Below are 21,058 nucleotides of genomic sequence, written 5' to 3' on the forward strand. Positions count from 1 at the left end.
TGTCAAATGCCTTGCTAAACTCCATGTAGACTACATCAAACGCGCTACCCTCATTGACCCTCCTTGTTACCTCTTCAAAAAATTCAATCAAGTAGTCAGATTCAACCTTCCTTTAACAAACCCTACTGACTGTCCTTCGATTAATCCGTGCCTTTTAAATGACGATTAATAGTGTCCCTCAGGATTTTTCAATAATTTGCCCACCACCGAGGTCAGGCTGGCTAGCCTGCAATTAATCAGTCTATCCCTTTCTTTCTTTATAAACAATGGTACAACATTATCAGTCCTCTGGCACCTCAACTGTAGCCAGAGAGGATTGAAAAATAATAGTTAGAGCCTCTGTTATTTCCTCCTCTGCTTCTCTTAACAGCCTGGGATACCTTTCATCCAGGCCTGGTGATTTATCTACTTTCAAAGATGCTAAATCCCTTAATATTTCCTCTCTCACTATGCTTATCTCACGATCCTCTTCAGCTAACCACGCTCCTTGTTTTTGTCTGAAAAAAATATATATATATATATATACTAGCTGGAGTGCCCGGCGGTGCTGAGGCTTTTATGAGGGCATGTTGTTGTTGAGAGAGAGAGAGAGCGACTGGGGGGAAGAGAGAGAGCGCAACTGGGGGGAAGAGAGAGAGCGACGGGGGAAGAGAGAGAGAGCGACTGGGGGAAGAGAGAGAGCAACAGGGGGGAAGAGATGAGAGCGACTGGGGGAAGAGAGAGAGTGACTGGGGGGAAGGGGGGGAAGGAGGGTAAAGGGGAAGGGGGGAAAGGGGAGGGGGGAAAGGGGAGGGGGTGAGGAGGGGGGAAAGGGGAGGGGGTGAGGGGGGAAAGGGGAGGGGGTGAGGGGGTGAAAGGGGAGGGGGAAAGGGGAGGGGGGAAGGGGAGGGGAGGGGGAGGGGAGGGGGGAAAGGGGAGGGGGGAAAGGGGGAGGGGAGGGGGGAGGGGGGAAGGGGAGGGGGGAAGGGGAGGGAAAGGGGGGAGGGGGGAAGGGGAGGGGGGAAGGGGAGGGGGGAAGGGGAGGGGGGAAAGGGGAGGGAGGGGGGAAAGGGGAGGGGGGAAAGGGGAGGGGAGGGGGGAAAGGGGAGGGGGAAAGGGGAGGGGAGGGGGGAAGGGGGGAAAGGGGAGGGAAGGGGGAAAGGGTGAGGGGAGGGGGGAGAAGGGGGGAGGGAGGAGGAAGGGAAGGGGGGAGGAAGGGGGGAGGGAGGAGGAAGGGAAGGGGGGAGGAAGGGGGAGGGGGGAGGAAGCGGGGGGAGGAAGGGGGGGGAAGGAGGGGGGAGGAGGGGGAGGGGGAAGGAGAGGGGTGGAGAGGGAGAGGGAGAGGGGAGGGGAGGGGGAGAGGAGAGGGGGAGGGGAGGGGGAGAGGGAGGGAGAGGAGGGGGGAAAAAGGGAGGGTGGAGCCAGCAGACCCTCTCCCTCTGCCGGCGATGGCTCCACTGAGCTCCGTGCCGCCCCACGCACTGACATGCCGAGCGCAGCGCCCCGGTCAGCCCGAGCCCCGCCCTCCCGAGGCCAGGACTGAGGCGGCTTGAGACGGCCGATTGCAGGTGGCCGGGGCCCGGTTGCTTTGGTAACCCTCTTCCCCTCTCCGCCTCCCGATCTCCGGGATCGGGCCTGGGCCTGAGTGGCTTGGGACGGCCGATTGCGGCTGGCGAGCCCGGTTGCCGGGGTAACCCTCTCCGCTCCCCCTCCCCTCCCGAGCCCCGCCCCCCCCCGCTAACCTGCTCGCTTCCCTCTGGCCGCACTCTGTGTGGAGGTGCGCGTGCGCCGTGCAGCGCAAGCGTGAGGAGCTTGCAGTGAGCCCAGCCAGCCTTTACCAAGATTGCTGGCGCTGGTTCGGAATCGTGCCCAGCGGGGGGGGTGGGGGGTGAGGGGTGGGAGGAGCTTCCACAAAACAATTGCCTAGGGTCCAGCATGGCTGGCAACAGACGCCCAGGGCTTCGAGGCATACCTGCAAAAATGGGGAAAGGTAGGATAATTAATGAGATTAGATAAAAGATTAGAAAGTAATTAATTTTTTTTTTAAACGATATGTGTTTTAAAAGCAACTTTTTTTTAAAGACGCAGAAAGCGGGAAAAAAGAAATGAAAAGTTTGAATCAAGATGGCGGCGACTCACCTCTGTTCAGAACGATAAGGCCCGCCCACACACGCACCGATTGGTCGACCGTCAGGTCACCGAAGCGTAGGATTGGTCAATCGTCCCATCACTCGACTCTAGGAGGGCCCACCCGCAAGCGCCAGGAACCCGCCCCCGCCACGCAGCGATTGGTCGACCGTCGGGTCACTCAACCGTACGATTGGTCGACCTTAATGTCACTCTATTGCTAACTAGCTGAAGTGCCCGGCGGTGCGAGGGTCTTTTGAGGGCATGTTGTTGTTGGAAGAGAGAGAGAGAGAGAGAGCGACTGGGGGAAGAGAGAGTGAGCGACTGGGGGGAAGAGAGAGAGCGACTGGGGGGAAGAGAGAGAGCGACTGGGGGAAGAGAGAGCGCGACTGGGGGGAAGAGAGAGAGCGACTGGGGGGAAGAGAGAGAGTGACTGGGGAAGAGAGAGAGCAACTGGGGGGAAGAGAGAGAGCGACGGGGAAGAGAGAGAGCGACGGGGGAAGAGAGAGCGACTGCGGGGAAGAGAGAGAGTGACTGGGGGGAGAGAGAGAGTGACTGGGGGGAAGAGAGAGAGCGACTGGGGAAGAGAGAGAGCGACTGGGGGAGAGAGAGCGACTGTGGGAAGAGAGAGAGAGGGGAGAGGAGAGAGGGGGGAGAGAGAGAGGGGCAGGGAGGGGGCAGAGAGAGAGAGGGGGAGGGAGGAGGCAGAGAGAGAGGGGGAGGGAGGGGGCAGAGAGAGAGGGGGAGGGAGGGGGCAGAGAGAGAGGGGAGAGAGAGAGGGGAGGGGAGAGAGAGAGGGGAGGGAGGGGGAGAGAAAGAGGGGGAGGAGGGGCAGAGAGAGAGGGGGAGGGAGGGGGAGAGAAAGAGGGGGAGGGAGGGGGGCAGAGAAAGAGGGGGAGAGAGAGAGGGGGAGGAAGAGGGGAGAGATGAGAGGGGGAGGGGACGAGAGAGAGAGGGGGAGGGAGGGGACGAGAGAGAGGGGGAGGGAGGGGGAGAGAGAGAGGGGGAGGGAGGGGGAGAGAGAGGGGGGAGGGAGGGGGGAGAGAGAGGGGGAGGGAGGGGGCGAGAGAGAGAGGGGGATGGGAGGGGGAGAGAGAGAGGGGGAGGAGGGGGAGAGAGAGAGAGGGAGGGAGGGGGAGTGAGAGAGGGGGAGGGAGGGGGCGAGAGAGAGGGGGAGGGAAGGGGCAGAGAAAGAGGGGAGGAGGGGGCAGAGAGAGAGGGGGAGAGAGAGAGGGGGAGAGAGAGAGGGGGAGGAAGGGGCAGAGAAAGAGGGGAGGAGGGGGGAGAGAGAGAGGGGGAGAGAGGGGGAGGGAGGGGGGAGAGAGGGGGTGGAGGGAGGGGGGAGAGAGAGAGAGGGAGGGAGGGGGGAGAGAGAGAGGGGAGAGAGGGGGGGAGAGGGGAGAGAGAGAGGGTGAGGCAGGGGGAGAGAGAGGGGGTGAGCAGGGGGGGAGATGGAGGGGAGAGGGGAGGGGGAGAGGAAGGGGAGAGGAGGGGGAGAGGGGAGAGGAGGGGGAGAGAGGAGGGAGGGCTCGAGAGGGAGGGGGGGAGGGAGGGGGGAGTGGGGATAGGGGAGGTGGAGAGGGAAGGCGGGTGAGGAGAGAGAGAAACAGAGGAAGGAGAGAGAGAGGGCGAGTGGCCCGCGGCCGCAAATGGAGCCAAGCCCCGGGAACGGGCGTGAGGCCAACTTGAGGCTGTGAGAGACGGCCAGGCCCGGTTGCCGGGGTAACCCTTCACCCCCCCTCCTGAGCCGCGCCCCCGCCCTCCCAAGCCCTGGCCACCCCGGCCCCTCCCGAGCCCCAGCGCCCCCCCCGGCCCTCCCGAGCCCCGGCGCCCCCCCCGGCCCCTCCCGAGACCCGGCGCCCCCCCGGCCCCTCCCGAGCCCTGGCGCCCCCTGGCCCCTCCTGAACCCCGGTGCCCCCCGGCACCTCCCGAGCCCCGGCGCCCCCCCGGCCCCTCCCGAGCCCCGGCGACCCCCGGCCCCTCCCGTGCCCCGGCGACCCCCGGCCCCTCCCGAGCCCCGGCGAACCCCCCGGCCGCTCCCGAGCCCCGGCGCCCCCCTCCGGCCCCTCCCAAGCCCGCGCCCCACCCCCCACCCTCCTGAGCAACGGACCCCCCCCCCCCCGAGCCGGTTTGAAGACCGCCAATTGCAGCTGGGCCAGCGCTATCGCGCTCTGTGTCTCGGGCTTGAGACGCCACCCGGGACTGGAGGGAGGGAGTGAGTGAGTCGGAGCATGCCCAGTTACACCCTGAATGCGCATGTGCAGCACGCACACAGCATGCTGGTAGTTGTAGTCGTTCCTTGTCACGTTGGACTGAGGCTTCCCTGGTTACTGTGGTAGGTGACGTGAGGAGAAGGAGCCGAAATTTTTTATTTTTTTTTAAAGATAAACCCCAAAGAAATAAGGAGCTATGAACAGAGAGATTATTTATATTTTTAGGAAAAACTGAAGTAAATTTTTAAAAGTCGGTAATGCAAGCGGGGAAAAATCCATTAAACGTTCTCCCCCCCTCCCCCCCCCCCCCCCCCCCCCATCTGCCTCCGAATGAAAACCGCAACGTCTTTGTCGGAAAGCGCTCCCTGGGTTTTTTAAAAATAAAGAAAGTTGATTTCCAATGCAAGTGTGGAGGAAATGGCCGAAATGTTTGTATTTTTTTTTAAAAGATAAAACCCCAATGGGAAAAAGAAATGAATAGTTAAGAATCAAGATGGCTGACACTCACCTCAGTTCAGAATGATTAGGCCCGCCCACACACGCACCGATTAGTCAACCATCAGGTCACTGAAGTGTAGGATTGGTCAATCGTCATTTCACTCAACTCTAGGATGGCCCGCCCGCACACGCAATGAAACCCACCCCCGTGATGCAGCGATTGGTCGACCGTCCGGTCGCTCGACTGTACGATTGGTCAACCTTCATGTCACTCGATGCTAATGAGCAGAATTTTGAACGTTTTTTGTATACCGTCGGCACAATTTTTGTCCATCCAAAAGGTAAATATGCCTATGAGAGTCCCCTAATGATAAGCTTTCTTTTGATAGAACATATGTGTAGGTACGCTCTACAACTTTTGATTGTATAGCCGGACAGACAGAGAGACAGACAGAGAGACATACTGGTTTATATATATAGATAAAGAGATATAGTCCCAACACTAACTCTGGGGGGCACCACTGTTCACATCCCTCTGATTGAAATATCAACAACAACAACTTGTATTTATATTGGACCTTTAACAGTAAAACGTCCCAAGGCACTTTACGTAATAAAACATAAATTTGATACCGAGCCACATATGGAGAAATTAGGGCAGATGACCAAATGCTTGGTTAAAAAGGTAGGTTTTGAGGAGTGTGTTAAAGGAGGAAAGAGAGGTAGGGAGGTGGAGAGGTTTAGGCAGGGAATTCCAGAGCTTAGGGCCTTGAACTGAATCCGTGAGGTGAAAGGGTTCTATTTCATCAGTGTGCAGCTGATTAATTAATATCAAAACTATCAATGTCCACTACCCAGCATCACTCGAAATGTTTCAATTTGCATCAATCATCAATGTCAAGCTTATTTGAAGGTGAAGTGAAACTGGAAAAATGATTCCTGGGAGAATAAGGCTACATCCTTTAGCTTTGGCTAATGACATCATTGTGATCAGAACCTGAACACCAATATAATGGGGCCAACGTAATTATCAGGATAATTATTGAGCATACCACTGGTGTCTTGAAGCGCTGGTTTAAATGCCTAAAAAATGTCAGGAGCTCATTACCATACACCCCACACACAAGAGGTCCAGAATCATTGCTGTTTGCTGCACATTCCATAACTTTCCTACACAAAGATGTCTAACTGTTCAGGAGGTTGCAGACAATCTGAAATCAAGGCCAGTGTGGGAAGCAGACACTGACCATGAGGATATATCTCTTCAAACATCAGTGCAGCTAGGAAGATTGGTGAATCAAGCTCTCATTTAGCCAAGTGCCTGAGTCGTCCCTTTAAGGAACACTTGTGAAGGAATATGCAATATTCAGAAAAATACACCATCCTATGAACAGAATTTTGACTTTATTAAAACATAACATACTGGGTCTGGAAGTCTGGAAGCCTTAACAATCTAAAGATGTGAACAGCATACAGGCTTTTGAGATAAGATAAGTTGTTGACACTGAGACAATAGCCTTATTGAAGTAGAAAGTTAAAGGTTCCAGGAAGTCTGAAGCCTTGGAAAGAACACAACAGCCATACCCAGTTTAAGTGTTAGAAACCAACACTTCGGAAGAAACACAGAACATTAAAGAAACATGTGCCTTTGTAAAAATGGCATTAAGTAAAAGGAACACCTGCCGTCAAATCATTTTTATGTTAAACTTAGAACACAGGAGACACTAGTCTGTAATACAACCAACAGAGGTAGCTAAGAAGACAATGGTGCAACCAGTTGAGGTGTTCTAAATGCAAAAGATACAAACAGGAGACTTTGATAAGACTGACATCAAATAGATGCACCTGTTACAACCGTTTTTTTATGATAAGCTTTGAACATCTAAAGGTAGAGACACAATTCTGCTTGCTACAAGCTGATCTGACTGTAAGAATAGAAGGGGTCAACAGGAGAATGACTAGAGATAATTAGCTTACATCAGCAGAAAACTTCAAAGGATATACCACTGAGAAAGGGTATAAAAATTGGACTTTCAAATGGGAAGATAGATTCGCTGAAAGGGGCAAAGTGATTCTCAGGCTTCAGAGGCAAGCTCTGCAAGTCTTCAACTCTTTGTATCTCAGGGATCAAGGTACTTGTATTTGATTTTGGTGGATATCCTGGAATAGACTAAGAAATGTAAAAATGTAACGAAGTTAAGATTTGAGAATAAGGATCTCTGATAAGAATTGTAAGCTATTTGTATTTGGAACTGTTAATGGCGTGATTGAATCACCAACTGTAATTACATGTCGGTTCTTTAATAAATCTATATACTTTTAGAATTGTCTCACATAGTACTTCTGTATCAAACTCACAAACTCAATCTCTGTACACTCTTTGGTGAGGAGTTGCAGAATTCTGGGGAGTTTTCCAGACCCTCATAATATCCGGAAGGTTACAGTCTAGCTAAACTTATTAAAAGTGCTATCTGGAGGATGGTAATATCTTCAGGTCGTTCCTTTCCTTTAGGGAGAGATAGTCTGGACCTTTAGACCCAATTAAGCGTCTTTAGGATTCGGCTACCTCTAACTTTAGTTGAAGGTGAACGTCTGGGGAATACGCCTGATCCGGGGTAGCCCTACAGGGCTAGGATTAGTAATAATCCCTTTCACACTTCTGTCCATATGTACAAAAGAAAGTGGCTTGAAACACTTTCAGAAACACTGTTCTACAATTCATCACCTAGCACCACTGCCTATTCTTTGCTGTGCCGCAGCCTTATTCAACACAATCACAAAGAAATTCTCACCACAAATTGAGGGCAACCAATTTATTTCCCTATTTTCTATGATGTGCGAATAGCATTAGTCTTTTCCCACAGTGTTTCCTCCTAATTCTGGCGGATTGCATGTGATGTCTGACCCCTAAACTACTAGTTCTAAGCAATTGCCCTGTGGAAGGATTAAGTGTTCTGGTTGGCTGCACGGTTTTGATGACAGCCAGTTGAAATTCAGATGGCCTCATACCTCCTTGTGCATGCAACTGATTCAGCCACTTTGGCTGCTACTGTTGCTGGCTGTTCTTGCCTGTTTTCTGTCACTTTCACAGCAATGCTGCTGGGCCAGGTGTGGTGCCACCCTGAGAGAGAGTGTCGTTATCCAAGGTACTCCAGCTATGTCACTACTGATAGGCACTCAGCATATCCACTGGTCTGCATAGGAAGAGGGCTCTGGGCAGCAATGAGGTTGGTAAATCCCTGCCTCAAGGCCTCTCAATCTGATCATGAAGCATGTTGAATCTGCTCAAGAGAGACTCCAAGATCTCTAATCAGCAGTCTGAGCATTCATGAGAGGTATTCCCACTGTTCTTAGGATGTACGCCACTAAAGGATTTGTTGCAGATAGCCCTGGAACTGCCATGTGCTCCATGATAGATTACTGTTTATTCATCCATAGCTGCTTGGCTCCTCCATACTCTTTGCCAGACTTTGCTGTGGAATTTGCACTGACAAGTGACTCATGTGGGAGATCTCCTTTTATAATCAGACCCTATGAATCCTAGGCACTGCAGCAGAGGCAGGGACCATGCTGTCCCTCTGGGCAGCTTCCATTGTTCAGCTGTTACAACCACTTACTGCTCCTCATCCATGCGCTGCGAGTCACCTAGTGTCACCTCCTCCAGCTCAGTCGACAATTGTATGTAACTTTGTGGGTGCTTAGCAAGGATGGTGAGAGTAACACACAAGGCTGTGAGGTTCTGGCTTGCTCAGGAACACTGGATATAGTGTCACCCTGTCCCTGCAGCCTACAAAATTAGAAGATGACAATTGGGCCAATTTTTATGATTAAGAAATGGTACAAATTTCACGAGAATGTTAATATGCTAATAGCAGTCAGTTCTTGTGCATCCTCTCATTTGCATAATTATTCATAGCACCAAGTGCAGGTTTGCACAATAGTAATGGGAGCAGAAAATTGTGCGCGGATGAAGTGGCAGAATAGGGGGGAAATCTTTCAACCTTTGGAAAGGCTCAAAAGTTATGTCAACCCATTGGCAACCTTTACCAAAGGGAAGAGAAAGTGAAAGGCAAAAATGAAGTGAAAGGAAACCAGAAATGCAGCTTAGAGTCTGTGGGCAGGTAGCCCAGCATCTGACCCCCTGTTTGACGGCCGATGAAGTGAGATGGTGCTGCATCTGAGGGTGGACCTCTTTGCCACTCTACAGCACCATCCCTATAAGTTGCAGCATGCCTGGAAGATGGTAAAAACAGGCTTGAAACCACAATGGACCAGTTGTTTCACTGGCTGTACCAGCTGCATGGTGCCTGTTAGCAGCTGATGACACCTCTACATCTGGATCTGCTGATCCAAACCCTGAGAAGACAGTTCCCCACAGTCATTGCCAAGTAGGTGCAATAATGCCAGTAATATGGCTGGTGGAATCTTGGCAGGTGCAGGCCAACTGGGTTTGTAGGCTGATGATCACCCTGGTGTTCCTTCTTTCATGCAGTACCACTGAAAGCATGACAGTCTGTGATTGGGGTACTTCTGAAGAACCATCCACCCAGACGATTAGTCAGCCCTTCACACATATCTGTACTACAGGATATGCTGTCACAACCTACCTTGAGAGTTGGAACCTTTGCATTAGCATCCTTTGCCAAAGTAATGTACGTGCACCACGGTCAATAGATGTGAGTGTAAAGTTATCGGCAGGTGGGTACAGAATTCATCTGCAGAACTAATGGAGCAGGAAGAAAAAATAAGCAGCAGAGTTATGACCACAGAGGCTTATGAAAACCTGAGTAGCAGAAAATAAATAAGAAAATCAGTGCAGAAATGGCCTTAAAACTATTCATTTAATCTTTATACTTTGCCTTTTTAAATTTGTTTTGGCTGCAGCTGATCCTCTAGCAACCCTGAATGGCCAGTACGTATGGATGTGATTTACAGGATGCTGTATCTGGCATAAAGGCTGGAAAAAGGTGTGGGAGATATCATGGAATCACTCCCTCATTATTTGAATAATATTACCTGGTGTTACAGGTCTGCCGCTCTTTTTCAACCATTACACCCGATGAACCAGCACAGTGGATAATCAACACAATAATTAGCCCCCATATGTCAAAATGTTGTCTCAAAGAAGTACCTTGAAGTAGTTGTTACGTTGCAATATATAGGTGTGTGATGTTAATTGTCTTTGAATGTATACCTGTCAGTGAGTGAGTGGAGGAGAGGGGCAGGACATACTAAGAATATGATGGTACTAGGAGCATAGGAATTGCTAGACAAAAAAATCCCTCTAGTTCCCCTTCTACCATCCTGGTAGTTGTATGATGCAATAATAATGGAGTTGTTGACTAATCATAGCTTTCAATTAATCAATTAGCCTACAACAGACCCAGAAATGATGCACGAACAACCTTATTGGTGGAGAGCTTTGGGAACCATGGTCGAGAAATCTAATAAAGCCCCAAAACGGGCGGTGCCACCACAGGGCAAGGTTTGCACGTGCCTGTAAAAAGAGCGCAGGCAGCACCATTATTTTGGTGCTACCTGCTGATTTGAATGATGGCAGTGCACAACCTAGCATGGAATGCCCTGCTTCAGGCTGTGCACTCAGCAGGAGGCCCAATATAGCACGGCTGTAGCGTCCCTGGAGCAAGGCAGCGTTTTTTAAAGCTAAGCTGCCATTTTAGAAACCTGTAAGAAGTCACACAACACCAGGTTATAGTCCAACAGCTTTATTTGAAATCACAAGCTTTCGGAGCGCTGCTCCTTCGTCAGGTGAAGTGAAGAGTTGCAGAAAAGCACAGCATATATAGTCAGAGAGTACTGCCAGATGATTACAGGTAATCTTTCTAACTGCCCTTTATCACACCTCGGCAGGGAGATAATCACAGCAATCACAGGTGTGAATGGTGTCCAAACAGGTCAGTCAGGAAAACGTTACATCAAAGAACAATGAGATGGGGTCACAAGGGGTCAAATGTTGCAGATGCTGGGGTCTGTATGAAAAACAAAAAACAAACAAAAAACTATTTTTTTGCTGGAAATCACAGCAGGTCCGGCCGCATCTGTGTAGAGAGAACAAGCCAACAATGACTCGAGTCTGGATGACTCTACGTCAGGTGGGGTTACATGTAACGTGACATGAACCCAAGATCCTGGTTGAGGCCGTCCTCATGAGTGTGGAACTTGGCTATCAGTTTCTGCTCGACGATTTTGCGTTGTCGTGTGTCTCAAAGGCCGCCTTGGAGAATGCTTACCCGAAGATCGGAGGCTGAATGTCCTTGACTGCTGAAGTGTTCCCCGACTGGGAGGGAACACTCCTGCCTGGCGATTGTTGTGCGGTGTCCGTTCATCCGTTGTCGTAGAAACCAGTCTTGAGCCCATAAAGGGGAACTGCCTTTTAAAATTAAAAAAAATAAAAATCATGTGAACATAGGCAGTCTTTAGCCCTTAGAGCACAACTGCCTTCTGAAAAAAAGAATAGTATTAAAAATAATTCAAAAATGGCAGTCTTCAGCTCTTAAAGCTGAACTACCTTCTGCAGATAAAAAAAGGTAAAAATGCTTCAGCACTAACACAAATGGCTCAACAGGCCAGGGAAAGGGCACCCAGGGTCTCGGATACAGCACTCCAACTTTGTGCAGAGGGTCAACACTGGAAGATAGGTCCTCTACCTGTAGGGGCCAGGAGGCCCTCAAGAAAGAAGGACGTGTCACCAAATCACCGAAACCATCACTGCAAGCAGTGTCGCCAACAGGATCTGGCTCCAGTGCCCAAAGAAGTTTCATGAGCTCAGATGAGTGGTCAAGGTCAGTGAATGCATCTTCAATAGCCACCTCCTACCAACTGCACCACTAGCCTAACATACTGCTCAATGCACGACTCCCCACCCTCCATCACTCACCTACCAATAATCTCTACCAAACACCAGGCACATCTCACATTCCTGGCTTCACCTCACCACTTGGAGGAGATAGTGCTGGCCATTCTTGGCAGGGGCATGGCTGAGCCCTTGGCCAGTGGTAGGGATGAAAGAATACAAGATGCTGGGATCCTAATACTTTATCCTCCTTCTCACATCCCACCTCCCCTTCATCCCACAATCTCTTCTGATTTACAAGCTGCATATGGTGTAAACATGCAGTTCTTGCTTTCCCACCCTCCCCTCACAACAACCCTACCCTTGTGCCTTCCTCATTTCATACACCCAAGAAATCCAGCCTGCCCAGCCAGAAGAAGAAGAAGCACCATCACTTGATTTCACACTCCCAGCCACCAGCTTCTCAATGTCGACCAGTAAGGCCATCTGCAGTCTTCCCCACTGAAAGTCTGCAGCCTTCCACCAGCCATGCTGCAGCCACTGGGGTAGCACTACATGTAATCACTAGGATAAGCAAAGGCACACACAAGACAATCGCTAAGGGGATGCACAAGAGTAATTCGTTGATTTCTTGATGTCATATCGGACGCATATATGGATAAAGTTATATTAGGGATAGAGTCTGTGTAAAAGGTATAGAGGGTGCAGAATTCTTAATATGCATTCAGGAGAACTTTTTTAGCCAGTACGTAGCAAGCCCAACAAGAGAGGGGGCGGTTCTGGACTTAGTTTTAGGGAATGAAGCTGGGTAGGTGGAAGAAGTATCAGTGGGAAAGCATTTTGTTGGTAGTGTTTATAATTCAGTTAGATTTAGCATAGTTATGGAAAAGGACAAAGATAGACCAGGAGTAAAAATTTTCAATTGGGGAAAGACCAACTTTACCAAGCTGAGATGTGATTTAGCAAAAGTGGACTGGAAACAGCTACTTGAAGGTAAATCAATGTCCGAGCAGTGGGAGGTATTCAAGGAGGAGATAGTGAGGGTTCAGAACAAATATGTTCCCACAAAAAAAAGGGTGAGACTCCCAAATCTAGAGCCCCCTGCATGTCAAGGGGCATACAGAGGAGGGCAAAAATGGGAAGCTTATGTCAGATACCAAGAACTAAATACTGCAGAAAGCCTAGAGGAGTACAGAAAGTGCAGGGGTGAAATTAAAAAGGAAATTAGGAAAGCAAAGAAAGGGCATGAAAAAGAATTGGCAAGTAAAATCAAGGAGAACCCAAAGATGTTTTATATAAAGAGCAAGAGGATAACTAAAGAAAGATTCAGCCTATTAGAGACCAAAAGGTAACACGTATGGAGGCGGAAGACATCGGTATGGATCTTAATTAACACTGTATGCCTGTCTTCACAAAAGAGAGGGGCGATGCAGACATTGTAGTTAAGGAGGAGTGTGAAATATTAGATGAGCTAAACATAGTGAGAGAAGAAGTATTAAGGGGTTTAGCATCTTTGAAAGTGGATAAATCGCCAGGCCCGAATGAAATGTATCCCAGGCTGTTAAGAGAAACAAGGGAGGAAATAGTATAGGCTCTGACCATCATTTTTCAATTGTTTCTGGCTACAGGTGTGGTACTGGAGGACTGGAGGACTGCTAATGTTGTACCATTGTTTAAAAAGGGAGAAAGGGATAGACAGAATAATTACAGGCCAGTCAGCCTATGTTGGTGGTGGTCAAATTGTTTGAAAAAATTAATCGTCATTTAGAAAGGCACAGATTAATCAAGGACAGTCAGCATGGATTTGTTAAGGGAAGGTCGTGTCTGACTAACTTGATTGAATTTTTTGAGGAGGTAACAAGGAGGGCCAATGAGGGTAGTGCATTCGATGTAGTCTACATGGATTTTAGCAAGGCATTTGACAAGGTCCTACATGGCAGATAGGTCAGAAAAGTAAAAGCCGACAGGATCCAAGGGAAAGTGGCGAGTTGGATCCAAAATTGGCTCAGTGGCAGGAAACAAAGGGTAATGGTCAACGGATGTTTTAGTGACTGGAAGGCTGTTTCCAGTGGAGTTCCACAGGGCTCAGTACTCGGTCCCTTGCATTTTGTGGTATATATAAATGATTTAGACTTCAAATGTAGGGGGCATGATTAAGAAGTTTGCAGATGATACAAAATTGGCCGTGTGGTTGATAGTGAGGAAGAAAGCCGTAAACTGCAGGAAGGTATCAATGGACTGGTCAGGTGGGCAGAAGAGTGGCAAATGGAATTAAATCTGGAGAAGTGTGAGGTAATGCATTTGGGGAGGGCTAACAAGGCAAGGAACTACACAATAAATGGTAGGATACTGAGGAGTGTAGAGAAACAGAGGGACCTTGGAGTACATGTCTACAGATCCCTGAAGGTGGCAGGACAGGTAGATAAGGTAGTTAAGAAGGCAAACGGGATGCTTTCTTTTATTAGCTGAGGCATAGAATATAAGAGCAGGGAGATTATGCTCAAACTGTATAAAACAATAGTTAGGCCATAGCTAGAGTACTGCGTACAGTTCTGGTCACCACATTACAGGAAAGATGTGATTGCACTAGAGACGGTAAAGAGGAGATTGACGAGGATGTTGTCAGGAGTGGGAAACTTTAGCTATGAGGAAAGATTGGATGGGCTGGGATTGTTTTCTTTCCTCACAAAAGGAAAAGCGGCCCAACCATGGCTAACAAAAGAAATTAAGGATAGTATTAGATCCAAAGAGGAGTCATATAAAGTTGCCAGAAAAAGTAGCAAGCCTGAGGATTGGGAGCAGTTTAGAGTTCAGCAAAAAAGGACCAAGAGACTGATTAAGAGAGGAGAAATAGAGTATGAGAGTAAACTTGCATGGAGCATAAAAGCAGATTGTAAAAGCTTCTACAAGTATGTAAAAAGAAAAAGATTAGTGAAGACAAATGTAGGTCCCTTACAGTCAGAAACAGAACAATTTATAATGGGGAACAAGAAAATGGCAGGGCAATTAAACAAATATTTTGGTTCTGTCTTCACGGAAAAGGACACAAATAAATTCCCAGAAATACTAGGGAACCAAGGGCCTAGTGAGAACAAGGAATTAAAGGAAATTAGTATTCGTAAAAAAATAGTGCTGGAGGAATTAATGGGACTGAAAGCCGATAAATCCTCAGGGCCTGATAATCTGCATCCCAGAGTACTAAAAGAGGTAGCCATGGATATAATGGATGCATTGGTTGTCATCTTCCAAAATTCTATAGATTATGGAACAGTTCCTGCAGATTGGAGGGTGGCAAATGTAACCCCACTATTTAAAAAAGGAGGGAGAGAGAAAACAGGGAACTACAGACCGGTTAGCCTAACATCAGTAGTAGGGAAAATGTTAGAGTCTATTATAAAGGATGTGATAACAGAACACTTAGAAAATATCAACAGGATTAGACAAAGTCAACATGGATTTATGAAAGGGAAATCATGTTTGACAAACCTACTAGAGTTTTTTGAAGATGTAACTGGTAGAATAGATAAGGAAGAACCAGTGGACGTGGTGTATTTGGATTTTCAGAAGGCCTTTGATAAAGTCCCACATAAGAGGTTAGTGTGCAAAATTAAAGCATATGGGATTGGGGGTAATATACTGGCATAGATTAAAAATTGGTTAACAGAAAGTAGGAATAAATGGGTCTTTTTCAGTGTGTCAGGCGATGACTAGTGGGGTACCGCAGGGATCAGTGCTTGGGCCCCAGCTATTCAAACTATGGGCTCGATTTTGCCAGGCCCGAGGAGGCGAGATTGGAGGCATGTGAGTTGTTAAAATCGCAAAAAATGGCAGGCGGGCCCGATCCCGCCTCCATCCCGCCTCCAAGCAATTTTCCCACATGTGAGTTTTCTGACCCCGTTTCCATCCCGCCTCCAAGAGGCAGGATAGGCCCTTAACAACCACTTAATTGCCTCTATAATCCCATTTGAGAGGCCTTTCCGATTTTAACCCTTTCCCCACGTGCTGCACACCTCCTCTGGAACACGCCAGTGAATCCTGGCGGCATCACAAGTGGATTGCTTACTAACAGCTGCAGCTCCACCATTATAAAGGAGTTTTCACCAATCATCATTTGCAGGTGGCAGAACTTTGTTGTCTCAGGTCTGGGGGAACTTTTAGCAGGGATACTCATTGTTCTGGAAGTTTAGAGCCTGACACCCAACTCCAGTGTGACCTCCTGGGAAACCCCTCTCCTCACCTTGACTGAGCGCTTCCTCAACTGAGCTATATACCAGAAGAATGGGAACTATTTATTTCCTTCCCTCCTGGACATCAGAGTCAGATGAAGACGAGCCGCGGCAGCAGCAGAACCCTGACCAACAGCAGCACCAACTGCAGGAGCAACAACAGGAGCTCCAAGCTGCTTCTCACCCACCTGAAGCTGCACAGGCCAGAAGGCGTCAGCGCATGGAAGCACGTCGGTGCAGGAGATACCCCCAAAACAGGGTCTACAGACAGAGGATCAGCTACCTCAACATGACTGAGCAGCAGTGCCAAAGGAGGCTCAGACTTTCGCGAGAGGTAGTGGGTGACATCTGCGCAATGCTGCAGCAAGACCTGGAGCCCAGAGGAGCAGGTGGACACCCCTTACCAGTGGCCTTCAAAGTCAACACCGCACTCAACTTTTTTGCTTCAGGCTCATTCCAGGGATCAGCAGGAGACATCAGTGGCGTCTCCCAGGTGGCCGCACACACTTGCAACACGCAAGTCATCGATGCCCTCTTTGCCATCGCGCATAATCACATCAATTTCTCCAAGGATCAAGCCAGTGTAACTGCACGTGCGGTTGGGTTTGACAATCTGGCAGGCCTTCCAAGGGTGCAGGGCATCGTTGACTGCACACATGTGGCCCTAAAGACATTCCATCACAACCCAGGTATTTTTGTCAACCGCAAGGGATTCCACGCCATCAATATAACACTGGTGTGTGACCACAAGAAGAATATTTTGCATGTTTGTGCCAAGTACCCTGGCATTTGCCATGACTCCTTCATCCTGCGCCAATTTAGTGTACCTCTGCTCTTCAGTCCACCAGACCAACTTTGCGGATGGCTACTTGGAGACAAGGACTATCCCCTGAAGATGCGCCTAATGACGCCGTTGAGGAGCCCTTCCAACGAAGCAGAGGAGCGCTACAACTCCAGCCACATGTCCACCAGATCCATAATAGAGCAAACCATCGGCTTGCTGAAGATGCGCTTCAGCTGCCTTGATAGATCAGGTGGACCCCTGCAGTACTCAGCAGCCAGGGTCTCCAGAATGGTCGTGGTTTGCTGTGCACTTCACAACATGGCACAGCATCGTGGCTTGCAGATGCCTGAAGAACAAATGGCTCATCACGTAGCCTCCTCAGATGATGAGGAGGAGGAGAGCGACAACGAACAGCTTGCAGAGGCGCATCAACCAGCAGCAGCAGCATGCGAGCACATTGCTGCCCATGATGCAAGGCACGCACTCATCTTGGCCAGATTTGCTTAGCCTGCACAATCAAACACGTTTGCCTTGCACCTTCTTATCAGACCTTCAACAATGGCCAGGAACCTGCGGATTCCTATCACTCTGACTACCAGACTGACAATTGCAAGTAATCCTAAGCCCTCAATGTGGAAGACCCATTAGCAACATGACACACGCCACAACTGCAACAGTTTGCCATCAGAATTTTTAACGGCAATAAGCAACTGATGGCTTTTCAACATTAAACATAGCATTACACCCAAGTGACTACCCTTGTGACTACTTGTGCATTATCTTCCTCTTATGCATGCTCCTACGTGGTGCTTCCCCTGTGGCTTCAGCAGATGTGGAGGCCCCTTGCTCACTTTCCTGCTGCTCCTGTCTCGACACCTTTGGTGGGTGTCCTCTAAGGTTGCGAACCTGTGAGGGCTCGGCAAATGTCTGCTGCTCCTGCGGCTGTGCAGGGGTTGAGACGCTGATCTCAGTTGGGTGGGGATTCTGGTGGGGCTCTGATCGAGGACTTTGCAGTGGCATTGTCGTGTGAGCAATTGGAGAGGAGCCCCCACTTCCTTGCTGTCTGCCACCAACATCCCTCTCATGGGTCAGCCCCACTTCAGAGCTAGCAAGTGGCTTGACAGCACCTTGCTGCACTCCAGGGGGGCCATGAGGACCCGTTTCTGTACTGGAAGTCCTACTCCCGAGGACTTGCATGAATGTCTGGTTTGTATGCTCAATAGCTGACCATCGCTCCTCAAGAGATGTCAGTCTATTGTGAACAATGACCATGTTTTCACAACCCTGGCGACAAAGCTTCTCCATGGCCGTAGCCATCCTCCCCTTGATGGTAGCCATCCTTTTCACGGAGGTTGCCATCCTTTCCGTGGTGATGCGTTCATGCACCAACGCCTCCACAAAGCCTCTGCCCATGTTAGCGATGGACTCCTCCATTCGCTCCACACTCGCAGCGACCCTGGAGACAAAACCTGCCAGAGACTCCTGCACTTATTCCTGGAGTTCCAGCACTCCTGTCCTTCTGGACGGACCCGGAGGCACAGGGTCGACTTGCAGCGGAGCCGAGCTGGGAGCATCCTGTGCCCTCCGATGAGGACTCTCCACTGCTGTCCCTGTCTCCACCATCTGTTGATGCTCACTTGTGAACTGTGATATGACAGGTGACATCTCTACTCTATGTCCCGAAGGTCCCACCTGTTATGTTCATTAATAACTAGACATTCTAATTATGAACACAGCTAGCTTTTGCTAGTTACTTTATTGAGCCATGTGGACTTGGTACAGTATCTGTAGAGATGCAGCATTGTGCTCCTGTGTGCAGGCTGCCATCTTGACTGTTGCCTTCTGGGTAGCCTAGCCTCATGGGTAATGTAGTCTTAATATATATATAGCTGGGTAGTGTAGTTTTATACATACAGCTCTATACAGCTCCACTGCTCCACCTAGTGTCCACCACAGAATGACATGTTATTGATCACTACATCCCCCTTTCTTTGGAGGTTTAACAAAATCAATATCAATCAACTTTCAAGAAAACAATAAAGATAATATCAGTAACACTTTTGTTAGTGCTCTATAAACATAAACATTTTCAAAACAGTCAACACATTTTCAAAGCTTTACATTGTACTCAAAGATTAAGTCTATCAGGCTCTTTTACTTCACGTGTGGATCTTCTCAACACGGGTAAGTCTGATGTGTCTTCATGAGATTGTTCTGGTGGTGAATGACAAGATGCAGTTGCGGCATTGTCATCAATCTGCTCTTGTATAGATCGAGGTCTCCTTGCGATCTTTGCTTGGAGAGGGTTTCAGTGTTTCCTTCACTCTTCATGCCATAACTCTCAATGTAGTCAATGCACTCTCGAAAAACTGTTGGCAGCTGGATCCCATCATACAGCATAGTCCTCTCAGCAGCCTCGGCTAATGGAACACCAAAGATTGGCCTGAGGGAAAAAGGAGTATCCACCGGAACTGCTTCCTGCTCTGGTGCAGGCTTCTTCTTTTTCTTTTTCTCTTTCCACTGCTTAACAACATCTGCTGCGGTTATATCTTTGGACTTTTCCTCCTTGTGTTTTGCCTCTTTGTGCTTTTCTTCCTTTGGCTTCTCTTTGACAAAGTCTTTTTCTTTCTTCTTGGAGAAACTAGGCTTTTTGAAGACATGGATACCCTTTGGCCTTTTCATCCTTGATGGGCTCTCTGCTTCATCACCTGAGTCATCTGGTCTGCTTATGGCACAGTTTATACGGTAGACTCTCTTGACCAGTTCTAAGTCTTCACAAGCTTTGTCACCCAGTAGTGAATCAAGCCTTACAGCCACAACAGAAAACATGAGATGATGCACTTTGTCTTTGACTGTCACTTTAAGTCTGCATACACCTAAGCTATCTTTTTTCTGTCCATTATAGTCCTTCAGTAGTACTGACTTTTTCTGTATTTTGGGCTTTTCTTTCATATTGTTAATGTCACTCATACTGATTAAGTTTGCTTTTGCCCCAGTGTCCAGTTTCAATGTAACTAATGCTCCATTTATCTGCAGTGGGATCATCCATTTGTCCTCTTTTACTGCATTAACTTTATGTTCAGCATTGTCTATTTCTGAGGGCTGCACATTTTCTGTATCTTTTTTGATATCGTCACGACACCATTCCTACAAAAAATGTCTCACTTACATCAGTGTCCTCAATCACATTAACTCGTTGCCCTTTCGTCGTTTTTACTTTTGAAAAGCATTGTTTGGCAAAGTGATTCTTTCCATTACACTTTGTGCAAATTTTTCCAAATGCTGGGCATTGTCTTAACTGGTGTTTGTAACCACAGCGTTTACAATTAAAAATGTCATCCTCCGATTGCTTTTCATTCCTGTTCTGCCCACGTTTCTTCCCCTTGTAGGACACAGCACCGACAGCAGCATTATCACTCATTACATTCACATCATTATTGATTTCACTGAAAGTCTTCGCGTGATGTCGAGCTAGCTCGCTGGCTTGGCATATTTTCACTGCATTTTCCAAATTTAGCTCAGTTTCTCTCAACAGACGTTCCCTGACTTTTTTTATCATGAATACCAAACACAATCTGGTCACGAATCATGGATGCTTAGAGCTCAGAGAAATTACATGTCTGTGCTTTCAGTTTCAGATCAGTTATAAAGCTAACAAAAGTCTCATTTTGTTGCTGTGTCCGAGAACGGAAGATGTATCTTTCATACGTCTCATTCTTTTTGGGAGAGCAATGTGCATCAAATTTTTTTAGCACATCTTCTAATTTTTCTCTGTTCGCCGCTGGATTAAATACAAATGTATTAAATACCTCTATCGCCTGTGGGCCTGCAACCATAAGCAGCAACGCTATCTTCCTTGCGTCTGGCTTCGTACCAAATCCGATGGCTGCAAGGTAGAGTTCGAATTGCTGTTTAAAAGTCTGCCAATTGTAGTTGATTTTTTCTGTGAGATTCAAACGCTCTGGTGGCTTCAAATTCTCCGTGTCGCTTTTCACAATTTTCAGCAGATCTTCACCACCCTGGTACCATGTTAAGTTCATTAATAACTAGACATTCTTATTATGAACACAGCTAGCTTTTGCTAGTTACTTTATTGAGCCATGTGGACTGGGTACAGCATCTGTAGAGATGCAGCATTGTGCTCCTTTGTGCAGGCTGCCATCTTGACTGTTGCCTTCTGGGTAGCCTAGCCTCATGGGTAATGTAGTCTTAATATATATATAGCTGGGTAGTGTAGTTTTATACATACAGCTCTATACAGCTCCACTGCTCCACCTAGTGTCCACCACAGAATGACATGTTATTGATCACTACACCACCGAGGTGTGAGTGTCTGCGCTGGTGATGTGTGCACTTAATTCTGCTGATGCAGTGCCCTCAGATGTTGCAGCTTCCTCTGAGGAGTCTGGAAGCTCATGCTCTTCCTCCTGGACAGTGGGGACGGAGGCTGTCGATGGTCCTATGGGGGAGTAAAGGA

The sequence above is a fragment of the Somniosus microcephalus genome, chromosome 1 (genome assembly GCF_052327205.1).
Source record: "Somniosus microcephalus isolate GS21.2 chromosome 1, FLI_Smic_1.0, whole genome shotgun sequence".
Lineage (NCBI taxonomy): Eukaryota > Metazoa > Chordata > Chondrichthyes > Squaliformes > Somniosidae > Somniosus > Somniosus microcephalus.